Below are 12,101 nucleotides of genomic sequence, written 5' to 3'. Positions count from 1 at the left end.
CATAATTTTTTATGTTTCCTAAAATGCTCATACTTAAACCAAATGTATCCTTTTAGAGTTGTGGTGAGTCTGCACCGGTCCAACCCATGTTCCTTGAGTCGAAAAATACTACTGGGCTTAACTGGTGTATTAGGCTTCTTTTGACAAGTAAAAAAATTGTTGTAAGTTAACAATTGGGCTTTTTAGTCACTACATTGACATGTGGCTTGGTTATACCATATAGATTTGATACTAATTTTATTTATTTTCCAAAAGAAATTGGTGGGATTTTAATTCCCAAAATTTTAAAAAATAGTCAATTTTTGTGACTATGATTTGGATATGATGTTCATATGATATATCATATGCGATACATATGAGGATGGTTATATAAGCTCCACTTAAAATGACTCCAAAAAGTTACTCCACCACTAAATACAATGAATTATAACCTGATTTTTGATGGAGATGTTTTCTACACAATAGAGATCATCCCCCACAAAAAATCAATTCATTTGAAGATATACGATTTCATCAAAAATCGTTTAGAATGTTATGAAATTATCCAACGGTCTAGTTTTTTTTTTTTTTTTTTTTTTTTTTTTTTTTTTTTTTTTTTAAATTTAATAACAAATTTTAACAAGGTTAAACTTATTCGACTGCGTTTTTTTTTTGTGGGGGTGTTCTCCATCATGTGATGTATATCTCTACAAAAAAAATTAGCCCTCAATTTATCTTGTAAGTCTAGGAGTGAAGTAACTTTAGAAACACTATAAGGTGGAGTTCATATAACCACCCCCTATATATATATATATATATATATATATATATATATATATATATATAGCAGCTACAACACCAACCATAAATTTAAAATCCCACCCTTTCAAAATAATAGGCATGAATAAAAGTTGGCGTTGCGGACGTGCCGATGTAGTCAGATAGTTATCTTCATGCAGGTTGGGCTACTTATGGCCCCATGAATCTCACTAGCATCGATATTATCCCCATTTTAACCATTTTGGGCTTAAGTACGTGTGAGGTTTTATCCTTAGGGAGGGGTTCTAGGGACATATTTTATCTTGACACGTAAACAAACTCAAAATCGTTAGGGCATTTATAAGTTTCGGATTAGGTTAATATTTTGTAGATATGATCTCCTAACTATTCTAAACATTGTCACAAATAATCAAAAAATCGAAAAATTCCAAACTTGCCAAATGTAGTTAACAATTTACAAAATTTGGCTAATTGTAGACCGTTCATTTTCACCATTTTTGATACTATATTTGACAAGTTTAGAAATTTTTGATTTTTTTGATTATTTGTGACAATGTTTAGAATAGTTAGGAGATCATATCTACAAAATATTAGCCTAATCTGAAACTTATAAATGCCCTAACAATTTTGAGTTTGTTTATGTGTCAAAATAAAATATGTCCCTAGAACCCCTCCCTTATCCTTAAGCGTCAGTACTAGCTAGAATTTGTGAGAGATCCACTTCTTATATTGTTATTGTTATTTTTTTTTTCAATGTGAAACTTTTTTTTCCCATTTTAGACTCCACCCAATCAGTCTTAATGGATCGGACTCCACTTGAGGTGTGGGGTTTTATCCTTAAAGTACTAGTTTATGAGAGAGATCCACCGTACCGCTTTTATTGTTGTTATTCTATTTTCTTTTTCAATGTGGAAGTATCATTTCTTCTTTGGATATTGATCAACACATTCAACTAACATTCTCTACATTGGACCAATATATGGTCTCAAGGTTTTTTTTAAAACGAGTTTTATAAATAATTAAGACAAATGTGTTACAAGCTACATCACAAGTCCTTTCTGAATGACAAATCCTATCATCCTAAAAACAAACTCGTTAGAGCCAGCTGCCATTACTTTATTCTCCATAACTTTCTACAGTATTTTAGGGAGCTCAACCGACCATTATGTCAAAAAACTGAAAGTGTTGAAACGGAACGGAATAAAACAATGTTGGTTAGCTTTACAAGCTTCCTTGTTTTTCTCTATCTTCTCTGTCGTTGTTTTATTAGCTGCTTTTCTCACCTCAAAATCCTCATTTCCAAGACGTACCAATGGAGAGGCTCTAGTTACATCAACACTACATGCATGTTTTTCCTCAAACAAACTGTAGATCAAGACATCCACAAGCCGAAGTGCTGATCTGCCTTCATTCAGATCAATAAGAAAATTGATGGGAGCCTCATTCTTCACTTGTACAACAACCCTCCAAAATACATCACATAAAATGTCTCTAACATGATCATGTACGTCGGTATTTGAAACTTAGAAAATGTCTACAATGTGTTGCATGCATGGTCCCCGAAAGCATCCAGTCAACTCTTTTTTTGCATAAAGACCACCATAAGATACAAAGGAATCATGAGACAATACCGGCGAATAACACGATACTCCATCGGTGACATATGTTGTCAAAGTCCCTCTATCGGAATAACAAGTAGATTTTTTTTGCATGTTTTGATTGCAATCATCCAATTACTGCTTTTTGACGAGCAGATAATTCGAACTCCCTCTTAAGACCAGTAACAATCTTACCGTAGAAGGCTTTCGCCAAAACTTTTTATGGTTTTGAGATAACAGTAGCACTCACAGCCAAAGAATCGAATTAAGGCCAAAATCGGGTAGACAAAAACACAATGCACTTCTAGCATCATCAAGAATCTCACCCATAAACATTGGACCACAACTCCTAATTAATGTGGTTCTAAAGCTTAAAAATCTGAACACAGTATGCCACAAAAGCAAATAAACATCAGTGACACAATATATACCTAGCCCACCAAGACGCAATGGAAGTGTCGTCAAACACCACAGCAAATTATCGAAGCCAAGACCATCAGAAAATATTATAATACTTTGGAGAACAAACACTGCGAAGATGCCGATCAAAAGTTTTAGTTGTGATTTCCTTTTTCATTTCGTTTCCTGCATGCTAATATAGGCGTGAGTTTTTTGTGTTTTGGATTTGATTTTCCTGATTTTGTGCATTGTGTGTATAATCATTGATTGGTTCATACTATCTCTTTTGATAAGGGGCGGGGTGTGCTGCAGCACACCCAACTTTTCCGTAAAAAAAAAAATACTAGTTATAAGAGTATTCCCAATGTAGATGAATATCAAGGGGATGTGACAATATTCACCTCCAAATGGTCAAAAACCTTTGCCTAATGCAAAGGTGAATATCAAGGTGACTATTTTTCCAAGTCAAAATGAGAGTGAAACCTTCAACTGAGATAGTAGCTGAGTTGGGAACTTCGGACGGGATGTTTTATTCCATCTCGTTTGTTTTTTTAAATTTTTTTGGTTTTTTTTTCGGACGGTTTTTTTGGTTTTTTTTTCGGACGGGATGTTTCATTCCGTCTTGCGTGTTTTTTCGACTTTTTTTCGATTTTTTTTTAAACTTCAGACGAGATGTTTCATTCTGTCCAGCGTGTTTTTTCGATTTTTACATTCAGACGGAATCAAACATCCCGTCTGAGAATAATAGTCACCTTTGCATTAGGTAGCCTCACCTTGCTTTTCACCAAAACGATGGAAAAGAGAGAAAATAGAGCTAACGTGGAAGTGAATAAGAGTGGCTTGCATTGGGAATGCTCTAATAGTGTATATAATTCCCCTAAAAAAATATTTGTAGTGTATGTTAGTTGTAGCAGCCCTCGTTGAGTGGCAATCTGGATATTTGTGGTGTATAGTATGTTAGTTGTAGCAGCCCACCTTGAGCGACAATTTTGGATCCGCCCCTACCTTTGATGCTCAAGTGCTTAAGCGTTTTGAAGCAAGGGTGGGATTTTTATGGTGAAAAGCTTCAGGCTCTTGAATGATGCAAGTAAAGCTTGTTGGTGTTTGTTGATCTGGTGCAATTTGTTCCCTTCATCCATGTTGTCCTTTGTCTTATCATATACGTTGTGATTTGCTTGTCTGATTTGGTCCGCGTTGGCCACACTTATAGCAGCTTCGCTCTCTCTCAATCTATCACCAGGTACGAATTTAACACTTAAATTTTTCTTTCAATTGACAACTTTGTTTTCTCAAAGGTGTTTATGGAAGTGAATATTAATTGTTTGATTAAATTTCTGATAGTGATTGTATATCTTTCAAAGGCTTGGCCTTCTTGTGTGTGCTTGTGCTATGGCTCATCTTTGAGACAACTCTTAGCTTGTTTTTCTGAATATCCAAGATGGTTGTTTATTTGTAATACTTGGAGTGTCTCATTTCCGTTAATTTTGGACTAGTCTATTGTTTTTTTCCCTATTATTTTGTTATCATGTTTATGGTTACTCTCCTCGAATATATATCGTCACTGTTTTCTTGAAAATCTTGTTGCAGGATGTATTGCATATATACTGAGAGATCGCTTGTATCTTGTGGTTCATACTTGGAAATAGATTTGAAGAAGCACATGGAATCCCCTTCATAGTTTTCTAAAAATCAGCGGTAGTAAAAGTGATCAACATCAAACTCTCAATTGAGCCGGTTATTAATATCAGTCTTTTAATACATCTATCTTGATTTCTTGATTAGACTTGAATGTTAGCTTTTGTTTTGAGAGTCTGTAGTTATTGCATGTCTAATTAAAAGATGTATATGCACTGTTTTGTTGTTTTGATGCTGTTGTATGCGATTTACAATATTATTTCATGCGGGTAGACATGTTAAGTAAAGTCTCCTCATAGTGAAGTAAACTCTGGTATGGATGATATTGTAGGTCTATTCACTGCCTCGTAACCAATAGAATGATTTTGTTTCCGAATAAGTTTAATTTGTATATCAAATTCTCCATGGTATTGCTTATTGGCTACTGCCATTCTCAGAAGTCTCCACGGATATGATATCTGAAGCATCATAATCTAATGATAGATCACCGAAGCAATGTTGTAATAAATCTTGCAGGCTTCATAATAGTTTGGTATTCATGTAGGGACGTTTACTCACCAGGTATCAATATGCACCATTTGTAAATTTCCCTTATTTCAAATATATCTTTGTTTCTTCTCTCCAGTGTTCAACTAAAATAATACCTAGTGGCAGTTTTATTTTATATTATTTCTTGGTTGCTTCATATATAGTAAGCAATATGCTTTACATAAAGCAAGAGCATATTTGTAAGGTGTTCTAATAGCTTAAATATTGTAGGTCTTTCATTTTTCTTTTCAAGTTTTCATAAGGTTCGAATGATTTCCTTTGTTGGGAATCCTTTGTTGGGAAAGTATATGGCTATTATATCTTGTATATGAAATTTTCTATGCAGAAAATAATGGGTAGTAGACGTATTGTTTTCTTATGTAAGTTGTGTTAAATTTTATCGCATCTTCATATTATTAGTAACCAATTGATCGTGATAACACGTAGTATTTATGATTGTTTGAGTAAATTTAAATGAGTTACAGTTCTAGTATGTGGATCGAAGCTAGAATTACTATGGGTCTTTACATTAATTTGTGTATGTAGTCCTTGCTTGCATATATACCTCTCAAAGCAACTGAAGGTCTGTAGTAGTTTTTTCGAGAATGAAGCAAGAAAAGGGAAAAGAGCTGAGAATGATCAACATCCTAACAACTTCCTATTTTATGTAAGTAATGAACTCACTTTATCGATGTCAATTTGTACGTTATTACTAGCTTAATTAGTCTATGATTTATATATTGTTTGGTAAGATATTTATTTGATCCTTTTTATATGATGAGGCTTACTAACTTAAAGTAGGACCCTCCCGTGCAAAATATATACTCATCAATTCGTTTAACTTGGGAACTGTTAGAATTAAACCGACTTGAAGAGAACACCACACTAATTTAACATGTATTGAATCATTGAGAGAATGAGATAGAGAGAATTCTTATTCATTGTGGTAAGTCTTAATGGAGGAGGTTACCTTTATATACAACTAGGTAACCTCCTTTCCAAAATAAATGATTACTAGGATAAACACCAAGATAGAGGATTATCATGATAAACACCAAGATATAAGATTATCATAGGATAAAGACATATCAATGGTGGGCATCCATATAAGCCCATGAATTTCATAACACTCCCCCTTAGATGTCCACCATTCATGTGGAAATTATAGTGGATGCATCTTTTGTAGCATTCTTCTGGATGCTCTATAACTATCCAATGACAGTTGCCTCATTAAAACCTTGCTAAGGAAAACCCAGTGGAAAAAAACCAAAGCGAAGGAAAAATAGTACAACATTATTCAGAATCATTGTGACTTGCTTAATACTGACTCATTAAAACATTTACTAAGAAAACCCAGTGGGATAAATCTTAGAGAAGGGAAAAGAGTACAGTGCATATGTCTTGGGACACATTCTTCAAGATGTTCCCCCTGTTCTATTACTCCCTCTGATAAAGACAAGTTTTTATATGGCTTGGTGGTGAACTCTGCGCATGCCGATCCCATATATAAGCTTTTGAAATGTATGCTTCGGTAGTGATTTAGTGAAGAGATCAGCAAGGTTGTCGCTGGAACGAACTTGCTCGACCTTAATCTGCTTCTTCTTCTGAAGTTGATGAGTGTAAAAGAATTTTGGCGCAATGTGTTTTGTTCTATCTCATTTTATAAATCCTTCTTGAATCTGGGCTATACAAGCTACATTATCCTCATAAATAATGATGGGAACACCTGTTATAGAAGGTAATTGACAAGAACTACGAATATGCCCAATTAATAACCTTAGCCATACACATTCACGACTAGCTTCATGAAGAGCTAAAATTTCAGAGTGGTTAGAGGAAGTTGCCACTAAAGTTTGTTTAGTGGAATGCCAACAAATGACAGCATTACCACTAAGAAATACATAACCTGTTTGGGAGTGACCCTTCTGAGGGTTAGATGGATAACCAAAGATTGCAAAGCCAACTAGATCATAGTCATTAGTGGAACCATAAGAATAAAATAGTTTCATACCATTTATTTCATAAAAATATCTCAATATGTCTTTGACATCATTCCAGTGTCTAAGTGTATGTGCACAATTATATCTTGATAAGAAACTAATAGAAAATACAATGTCTGATCTTGTACACGTATTGTGCTAGATATATAAATTCTTCAATATCACTCAAGTAGAGTATTTTCAAGACCAAGAACTTCCTCATGTTCTTCCTTTAGTCGAAATGGATCCTTATCCAAATCCAAGTTCCGCACAACCATGTGCTTTGTCCATTTCATTTCAAAAATCTATAGTCAGCAGTTTTCTCCAATTCCTTAGGTGTCCCAATCAAGTTTATACCAACCAAAACTTGTTGTTACTATATTGAATCCAACCTCGGATTTTACTATAGGTCCACACCACGTTTTTCAAAGAGTTTAATTATGCTTTAATAGCAAATTCCAGATTGGCCAATCTTTTCTTTGTCGACAAACCACGTGGTTCATTTTTTTTTTCATCATTGTCCTTTGATGTTCCAATAGTTATACCATAGCTAAATATGTCATCCATGACAAGTGCTTTCCTATCCTACAATTCACCTGAACATGCATGGAATATTGAGATCAATCTCTTCATTTTCAGGTACCTGTGCCTCTCCATAGGCAATCATAGACATTTCAGTGAATTTTGGATATTTGCACATTTTCATTATTTGTTTATAGAGCTCCAGCCATTACCTGGCTATTATTTGGACAAGATGGTTCCTCAGTTCTCCTCTCCTAGGAGCACTCTCTTTGGATTCTATAGGTCTACCACGCTTTTAGCGTATAATAGATTCATTTGCTGCCATGTTTGGACCCCGTCCAAATGGAACATCAATCATGGCTGGCACATTCATGGTTATTTTACCATATCATTAAATGCTTAAGAATTTTCTTTGCAACCGCTTGCAAGTGTATCATTCTCCTTATCTCATATAGTCACATTCATTGTTTGGATCCTTAATGAGATAGATGACGTGATCCAAGTTGCTTCATGTCGTTTTTTAGAGCAACCATTGTTTTTCTCCCCCTAACGACGGGAATATTGTCTCAATAAATTGACAATTATGTAATTCAGACTGTCTAAGTGAGCTTCTTGCTCCCAACGTTAGATATGATACACAATGTCTTTCTCATTTATGGGTATAGTCTACCGGACATATATCCATAATACTTTTCTCCATTTATATATCCATATATTTTAACATAAAGCAAAATAAATTTGTAAAGATTGATACTAGCACAATTATATTAAGAAAAATAAAATTTGAGATTCATAATAAGGAAATTCAAAATATTAACGACAATCCTGGCCTAGACTTTCCATGAAGAAAACACAATATTAACGATAAACGTTCTATAAACCGGTAATAAAAATTTAATTAACTAAATAAATCATTCCAAGGATTTCATAACACATGCAACATTAGAACCTTGTTCCCATAAAAACAAGACCACAAACATGACTTCAATCTCGACTCTACAGTTTCCAAGACAAAGTCTCGATATTGCTACTGCAGGAGCACATTCGAGGCATGAAAGGTAGAAAGAGTTTTCTCTAACATCTACTCATTAGTTACATTTTCACCGCACAATTTCAACCGAGAAACTATATTAACCAAAGCAGAGTTGTATTCAGAAACTGTCTTATAGTCTTGGAACCTCAGGTTGAGCCATTCACTTTGAGCATTTGGTAGTATGATCATCTTCTGGTGATCATACCTATCCTTCAGGGATTTCCAAAGACCTGCTGGGTCTTCCTCTGTTAGGTACTCATTCTTTAAGTCGTCATGAATATGATGACGTAAGAATATGAGAGATGTGACCTTTTCCTCTGGGCTCATTTTGTTTCCTTCTTTAATAACATCACCAAGTTTTTTAGATTGTAAATGGATATTGGCATCCAACTGCCATGATAAATAATTGTCGCCTCTAATTGAAAGAGCTAGAAAATCGAGTTTAGTAAGGTTTGACATCTTTCAAGTAACTGTAACAGAATAAATCAAATTTAGGCATCAAATTTTCACGTTGGATCGAGATTTGGGCCAGTATTGTGAGTCACATGTATAACAACCACAAAATATTACTTATCGTAACAACTATTTATGCGTTGAAAACGGAGTTATAATGAATTATATGCATCAAAATAAATTAAAATGGCTTCAAGAAGCTAATGTCATGAGCTGGGTTTTATTAACTTAAGGTCTAGAAGCAATAAAACATATGGGCTTTGAACTTTAAAAGTTATTAGGCCCTTTATCCAGCAAAATATAACGTGTTGTCATCGTCTTCTTCACTGGAATAGCCGACCATATTGTGTTCCAAACAATTTCTACTTATTTTCGAAATTCCTAACATCTACAACACTGTAATAAGGTGTCCCAAACAGTCAAACATAGTACTGGTTAGCTGTACTATGAAAAGAGTTAAAAAGACTTGGGTCATTTCAGTGTTACTAAAACTTGCTAACAACTCCAATAATTCCGTAAGCATTAAAAGACTTACAAGATATGAAATGATAGGTCGGTCTTCAGAAACTTGATCAACGCGGATGAAATTAGTATTTGACTATTTGGCATGACGAATAATATGCCTTTCGAGAAACAAAGTTTTTCATCTCACGACCCACTTTGTGGCTTTTGTAATGTCAAAAAGAAATATAATCCTTTCGCTTTTAGGCCCATTCACAATGTCGAATCATAAGTTTTTAAAGGAATCACCGAATCAGGTACTTAAAGCATGATTTAACTAATCATAATAGATGCATAACATTTAATAACCAGTCATTATAAAGCCCAATTAAAGAATCGATCAATTAATAACAAAATAAAGAAGAACCTCTTATATTAAATTACCGGAATCCGGCGCTAAAGACTACCGATAATAGCACTTTCTTTTATTGTTTTACGCAACTCCGGTGAAACAAAACAGTTTAAACATGCACTTACAGTAACAAGCTAGAGAAAGACGATAACAGTAAAGTTAAATTCTAATATCTCTTAATAACATATCCGTGACTTAAAACTTGTTCTTTTGTAATAAAGCTAAATTCGACAGTAACGAATTTAATAGTAAAATACGAATTTAAATTCAATAGTATCGATTACGATTTATAATAACAAGTTAAACACATACCATTAATTGTAAGTAAAACACATACTTTTAATCTAAAGATAGAGACTATTGTACTGATAACGTGTTAGAATTAAACCGACTTGGAGAGAACACCACACTAACTTAACATGTATTGAATCATTGAGAGAATGAGATAGAAAGAGTTCTTATTCATTGTGGTAAGTCTTAATGGGAGGAGGTTACCTTTATATACAACTAGGTAACTTCAATTCCTTTCCAAGATAAAGGATTACCAAGATAAAAACCAAAATAGATAAAATTATCATGATAAACACCAAGATATAAGATTATCAGGATAAACACTTATCAATAGTGGGCATCCATATAAGCCCACGGATTTCATAACAGGAACTTAATTATATGATGGAATTAATATAATTGTGTATGCAATACGAATATGCTTTTCTTTATAGACTTGTATTGACACCACTAATTGCAAAAACTAGGTTTTGTTTTGGGAACTCTTAGAGGTTTGAAGTTCACCTGGGGCATTGAGTTCACTTGGATCCATGATTCATAAATGGTTCGATTGATGAAGGAAAGTGACAGATCTTGGCCGAAGCCCATGCATGTTTTTTACGCCAATTGTTTAAATTTTTTATTTTAGGATATGTGTTCTAATATAGGAAAATAAAATGTATAAAGATCATTGAATGTTATGATCTTGTTATTGACAATATTTAAGGAATAAAGAATTGAAGTTTCTTCTACATTGATATGATATGGTTTTAGTTTACGGTAGTGAGCATATATAACAAATGTAAAGGTTTACAGTATGGGAATTGCATTTGTATTTTTTTTTGAAAATCAAAAACTTGTTATGATGTTTAATGTAAAGACTCAAATTCTCGTTAAGGGTATTTTCGTAAATTTCATAGCAAACCTAGGGACATTTATGTAATTGGTCGGTCGGGGTTACATAACTTAATGAAACTTAATTCCGACTCATAAGCCACGTTAGGTAAGCAACTCACATACAAAAATTTGACAAAAATGTCGGTTAGCGGCTTTCTGCGTTTGAAGCTGGCACGAGTTAACAACTTACACGCATAAGTGGGTTATTGTTTAACTGCAAGGGATAGGATAGAATGTAAAAATTAATTAAAATTTGGTTGGGCGGAAAAAAAAATAATTAAGACGCTAAGTTGAATTAGTGGGTGGTTATTTAGGACTTTAAGCATAATTTGGGCATATTGGGCCTTAAAAAACAAAAAAAAAAAAAAAAAAAAAAAAAACGTATTGCACAAACCAAAAACCAAACCAACAGTAAAACAAAATCGCACAAACCCAAATTTTTCCCCAATTTCGCAACCACTTAAACCCTAAGAGAGAGAGAGTCAATTCGCCCAAATTCAATCGATCCAAACCCAAAATTCAAACACCCAATCCCTAGAAACACTAAACAGAAGTAGGAGAATTTGAATCTCCTTGAAATTCCAGCGTACCAAGCGAAATCAAAGTAAAAGGTGAGTTATTTTCGCCTCAATTAAATAGTTTAAACTCGATTTCGATGAGATTGTGATGTATTGAAAAAAAATAATTGAAATTGGTTGTTGAATGTCGGCAGTAGCTTGTTTAGAGAAGATTGAGTTGAGCGATATCGGTGGAGCAGCTAGCTAGGGAGCTGTTCTTACTGACTCGGTAAGAATTATATATATTCACTCTATTTTAGAGAAGTTTATGTTAGTTATATACTTGTTTAGGATTACGTCGATTGATGAACGATTGATAAGGAACACCCCCGTAATTATTTCTAGATTTAAGGTGAATTGAAGAGTGGAATTTGTTTGTAGTTGGAGTTAGGAAAAATCTTAATCGTTAGTGGAATTGATAGGAGTGGTATTGACATAAAGGCCGCGGAGACCGTCAGAGTAACAGTGCTAGAAAAATCCTGTAGCGCTGTTGACAGTAGTTAGAGGAAAACATTTACTTAGACCAAATTCATAGCGTTGAGATTCTTCTCGGCTTAAGTTAGATAAGAGTTCTCGTTAGTTATAAATTCTAATGACCAACGTGTATATATGATGTTA

At 33.9% G+C, this 12,101-nt stretch overlaps 2 long non-coding RNA genes across 3 annotated transcripts; one reads left to right on the top strand and one right to left on the bottom strand.

Moving 5' to 3' along the window:
* The first annotated feature begins 3,701 nt into the window (after positions 1-3,701).
* On the top strand, positions 3,702-10,715 carry LOC147519539 (uncharacterized). 2 transcript variants are annotated; one of them, XR_015214249.1, is made up of 4 exons: positions 3,702-3,996; positions 4,344-5,299; positions 5,466-5,586; positions 10,518-10,715. It is a non-coding gene; the product is annotated as an uncharacterized LOC147519539 (long non-coding RNA). The 2 variants fall into 2 exon arrangements; XR_015214248.1 differs by having other exon boundaries at positions 4,344-5,586.
* LOC147519540 (uncharacterized) lies at positions 8,279-9,605 on the bottom strand. The gene is made up of 2 exons (XR_015214247.1): positions 9,442-9,605; positions 8,279-8,923 (listed from the first exon to the last, which is right to left on the bottom strand). It is a non-coding gene; the product is annotated as an uncharacterized LOC147519540 (long non-coding RNA).
* Positions 10,716-12,101: the final 1,386 nt, after the last annotated feature.

Source organism: Coptis chinensis, chromosome 2, assembly GCF_015680905.1.
Source record: "Coptis chinensis isolate HL-2020 chromosome 2, ASM1568090v1, whole genome shotgun sequence".
Lineage (NCBI taxonomy): Eukaryota > Viridiplantae > Streptophyta > Magnoliopsida > Ranunculales > Ranunculaceae > Coptis > Coptis chinensis.
The sequence above is the reverse complement of the archived record's forward strand: the minus strand, read 5'-3'. Positions and strand labels throughout refer to the sequence as shown.